This window comes from Pinus tabuliformis, chromosome 7, assembly GCF_031772625.1.
Source record: "Pinus tabuliformis cultivar Carrire ecotype Pingquan chromosome 7, CPIR1, whole genome shotgun sequence".
NCBI classification, from domain to species: domain Eukaryota; kingdom Viridiplantae; phylum Streptophyta; class Pinopsida; order Pinales; family Pinaceae; genus Pinus; species Pinus tabuliformis.
In genome coordinates, this window is record NC_142293.1 from 422,487,653 (window position 1) to 422,493,271 (window position 5,619).

A 5,619-nucleotide genomic window follows, 5' to 3' on the forward strand; every position below is an offset into this window, starting at 1 on the left:
ATTGTTGGAGAGGATTGAGATCAATGGCAGGAGCTTCACAACATCAAGGAACAGATTTTGTATCTCCTTTATGTTTCTGAAATTTATACAAACAAGTGTTTCTTCTCACTGCATTTCTTAATGGATTAATTGATGAATTTCATGATTGGTTTATGTTATTGATATTTGCCTATTCAAATGATGTTATTTATATTTGTGCATTGGAATGATCTTTGTTAATAGTCTCCTTGATCACTAGTTTGAATTATTGAATCATTTATGCTACATATGCCTTTGATTCAAGAAACAATAGATTCAGGGAAGGAATTAGCTTGATTTTTTGTTTGGTATTAGTTTCCTTTTTAGGATCTAGGGAGATCACTCTTGTCAGCAAGAGAGATTTATTTGCATAACATATGATACCCTCCATGGGTCCAACACCGCAAAAGATCCTGATTCTAGTCCTCAAATCGATGTCCATGTCCTCTATCTGACGCATTGAACTTCATAGATGGTGCAACATTCTCCTTATTATATGAATCTTGTGGACTTGCTCACTTCTTGTCCCATTTTCCCTTGTTCCTTGCATTATATTTCCAATCTAGATTAGTCTCATATCTGCGCTTCGATTTATCATAGCAATGCCTTAGGTTTCGGATGGTATCCTCCAATGATTTAGGCTCATTGAACTCAATCTTATCTTTAAATGGAACTGAAAATCCACTAATGAACCTCTGAATCTTGGCCTTCTCCTCCATGAGATAAGACACACACCTTAGTAACTCCAAGAACCTGCTAGTGTACTCCTCATATGTCACCGATACCATCTTTAGCTCATAGAATTATTTTTCCCTGTCATCAAAGTATCTCTCTAACATGTACTTCTTCTTGAATAGTCACTCAAACTCACTCCAAGCCAAGTCCTCCTCATGAATACATTTGACATTCTTCACATCTTCCCACCAAATGTCTACTTTACCTTTGAGACAGAATGTAGCCACTTTGGTTTTCATGTTCTATGAGTAATAATGTAACCTGGAGAACTTCCTCATGGCAAGAAACCATGCCTCTGCACCATGTGGTTTCTTCATCTCTCCATCAAAAGTAGGTGGCTTTTCTTCCTTAAACTCATCTAGAAAGTATCCTCTATCACTCCTCTTGTAAGGATGATAATGATGACGATCATAGTGCCTATTTGAATCATAACTGGAATAATACCTGTGTTTATCCCCTCTCCTATCCGAATTGTCCAACAATCTACCATCTCTGACCATGTCATCTTTATCTGACATATGACCACGACGCAAACTACTACCATATGCCCCATTAGTTTTGTTCTCCTACTCATGGATCATCTAAAGTGGCCCCTGTCACTACAAATTTGACGCACTCTGAGTAATCATTGCATTTACATTTTCTTGTTTCTCCTATGCCTGCATGACTCTATCATTATCTACCTTACAACTCCTTATTTCTTCCATTAAGCTTCTTATTTTTTTTGCCAAATCAAAAGAATTCCCAAGGCCATACTTCTCATCTGATTCATAGGGAGATTATTTATAGTCTAACATCTTTCTAGCCATTTTCTATTTCTTGCAGCAAGGTATATCATGTCAGCTACACCAAATCACCATAAACCAACATACCTTAGTATAGCTTGGGGAGGACACTGATCTAGGTGGATGTTGGTGGCCACCCACCTATCCCATTTGGGCCCCCACAACTGTCTCTTTCAGTTTTTCAGTTTCTGTAATTGTAGCACAATTTACTATTTTTAGCAATTTTTCGGGTCCTGAACTTCTGGAGCTGTTTTGAGGCCCTAAACAAAGTTTTTTGGGAAATCTGGGAGAAACATGGGTCCATGGACTAATGTTTCTCTTCCCAAAGTTGTAGTGCTCAGATAGATCTTTCTAACGAGCTATTGTACGCGTCAAACAAAGATCAGGTGCCAAAGTTACGACCCCGGGAAGTTGATGTACCAACTTACCCAAAATGGGGCCCACAATTTGGCATTTCATCTTCTAGGGTTAGGTTTTGGGATGTGAAGGGTTTTCCATTATTTCTCAACAATAAATAGGCCTTAAAGCCTCATTGTAACACAGTTCAGAGGCATGTAGCCGCCACATCTCTTATCAGAGATAAGCTACCGTCGCCCTAGCTGGTTTATTTCCATTTCTGGTTGTAAGCATATTTCAGTATTTTCCATTAATGAAATGAATTATTATTTACACTGCATCTTTGTGTATATGGCTATCTATGTATGTTTTTGTGTTCCTATTTAAATCCGGATCAGTGGTATCAGAGCGGTCATCTTTTTTCTCGGTTTCTCTTTGCATGTCCCCAATGAGGTCGGGATATAAGGACTTAGGGCTTGAACTAGTCAAACCTTTGCAAGACCAGCCCTGCAAATCTCGATGACCTCCCATGGCGGATGAGAAGAAAGATGAGGGGTCAGGAGATCCTATCAAAATCTTGCTTGAAGAAGCCCTTGAGCGGCAAAGGAACTCGATGATGGATAGCTTTGCACAGATCCTTCAGCGACTACCCAGAGGCGATGCATCGGCTTCCAACAGCTACTCTGGAAATGCCATGCCATTTAAGGTACAACTTAATTTTGAAATCCCCATCTTCGAGGGTCAAATAGACGTAGATGTCGTAGATAAATGGTTAAATCTGCTAGATGGGTATTTTTCTGTTCATGAATTTTCAAGTCGGGAAAATATTGTTTTCACTCTTCTCAAAGCAACCTCCTACATCAAGGACTGGTGGGAAACCTACTGCGAGCAGAAGAATGAAAGTATTGGCTCACTATTTTCAGTCGCATACACTTGGGATTAATTCTGGGATGTTGTTAAGGAGCAGTACTACACTGTCAAAAGCTATGAGGACAATTACATCAAATGGACCACATTGCAGCAGAGATGAGACCAAGATGTGCCAGAGTTAACAAACATTTTTCATACCCTTTGCACACAGTTGGGTATCAAAGATTCTGAGCTGCATTTGGTACTCAAATACCATGGATGGCTACACAAATACATCTAGGAAGAGATGGAGTTCCTGAACATCTCCTCGCTCGGCACGACATACCGATACGCTGTCAAAATCGAGCAAAAGTTCAAACAGAAGAAGCGAGACTTCGGATCTGCAAATCCAAAGACCGAAGGACAAAGCCAAGGCGAGGTGACCCAAGACAACCCATCGAAGCTGCAAGAAAAGAAAAACACCACGAAGTCGAAGAAGGACACAAGAAAGTGGTGTGAGTTGCACAAGAGCCCCACTCACAACACAAGTAAGTGTCAGACCAAGCAATCGCTCATGGCGGAGTTGAAGGCTTTCGAGTCAGATGCGTGTTCCGACCTTGAGCTAGAACCTGACAAGCGGAATGGCAAAGGGAAGTAGTTCATTGATGCGGAGACTAGCGTGACTGTTGCCACTGCCAAGATCAAGAAGAATGAGGCCGAAGACGCAGAGGAGGGGGAGCATCTTTTCTACTCATAGATGTGGGTGAAGGGTTCACTGCTGCAATTCATTGTCGACAACGACAGCCAAAAGAACCTCATTTCAGCAGAGGTCGTGAAGTGGTTGGCCTACTGACTATGCCACACCCGTAGCTGTACAGTATCATGTGGCTTCATGAAGGACGAGATCTCAAAGTTCGCCAGTAGTGCCACCTTCCCTACAGCATCAAGCCCTTCACAGACGAGGTATTATGTGATGTTACACCTCTGGATGCTTTTGATGTACTATTAGGCAAACCATACTTATGGAGGTGACATGTTGTGTATGAGTCAAGGCCTCGTGGTATTATTATTTCTTTGGGTAATTCATTATACAGGATACCGGAGGTAGCCCCACCTACCGCCACCTCTTTGATCACTGTTAAGAAAGGCAACAAGCTCATTTTACAGACTAGGAAATTTATTTTCTGTCTGGTTCACTCCAAAAGTAAGGGGAAGATTTTTTCCACATCCATGACCCCGACAATGGGTTCCTCCATGTAACAGCAGCATAAACAGAGGGATACGGTCATAAAAGAACATAGGAACAACTTCTCCTCACCACAGGGCTACCACACAAGTTTCAGCTTGGCAACAAAGTCTAGTTGCATCGACAAAAAGATCGCCTTACTAGAACCCATCAGAAGCTCAAACCATTCCAACATGGTCCTTACAACAGTACCAAGACTATGGGGAACAATGATTTGGAGCACATCATTCCTCCATTCCTTCACCTGCACTAAGTGTTCAATGTGGACCGTCATCGACCATGCTTCCCACCATTACTGGACACATCAAAGATTGAGGGACAAGTTCAGAAGATGGAGGAACGCAACGCAATGGGGACCATTTCTTCCTAAGGGAGGGGAGGAATGATCCAGGTGGATGTTGGTGGCCACCCACCTATTCCATTTGGACCCCCACAACTGTCTCTTTCAGTTTTTCAGTTGCCATAATTGTACCACAATTTACTATTTTTAGCAGTTTTTCAGGTCCTGAACTTCCAGAGCCATTTTGAGTCCCTAAACAACGTTTTTTGGGAAATCTAGGAGCAACATGGTTCCATGGACTAATGTTGGTCTTCCCAAAGTTGTAGTGCTCGGATAGATCTTTCTAACGAGCTACTGTACGTGTCAAACGAAGATCGGGTGCCAAAGTTACGACCCCGGGAAGTTGATGTACCAACTTACCCAAAATGGGGCCCACAATTTGGTGTTTCATCTTCTAGGGTTAGGTTTTTGGATGTGAAGGGTTTTCCATTGTTTCTCAACAATAAATAGGCCTTCGAGCCTTATTGTAACATAGTTCAGAGGCATGTAGCCGCCACGTCTCTTCTCAGAGATAAGCTACCATTGCCCTAGCTAGTTTATTTCCATTTCTGGTTGTAAGCATATTTCAGTATTTTCCATTAATGAAATGAAGTATTATTTCCACTGCATCTTTGTGTATATGGTTGTCTCTGTATGTTGTTGCGTTCCTGTTTAAATCTGGATCAGATACCTTGTTTGCAAGATCAACAAATGAATGTGATACATGTATAACATAATCATGATAAATATAGAAACATAACACATAAGTATATAACCATGCAACCATCATTCTAGCTAGGGTCCAGTCATCAATGCATGACCTTAACAACAACACACACCATGACCTCATGCATGACAACAATCATTACATCAATGCACACTTGACCACATACAAACATGTATATGCTTAAGAAATGCAAAATCATCCATACACATGCATAAACACATATGGTCAAGCATAAATGAACAACACTTGTAACCAAACCTTCAAGAATGTAACCAAGCATACAAAAATGATACATGTAAGCGACATATAATGACATGTAACCAGTCATACACTCATGATGATGCACTCGACAGTAACAACAACAACTTCCACATGGTGACATCACTACAGCCATGATAAATATCATGCAAATGAAACAAGGACATGGAATGAAAGCATAAAAGACGCACATGAAACCAACATGCATGCATGACCAACACACAACCCATCTAGTCCGAGGGGTGAACCATGGTATGCTACCACTCTGTAGCACCCTCCTCCCACATCTACCCAAGCAACCAGCTAGTCGAGTTGAACATGCGATGAGAGGACACTATGATATGAT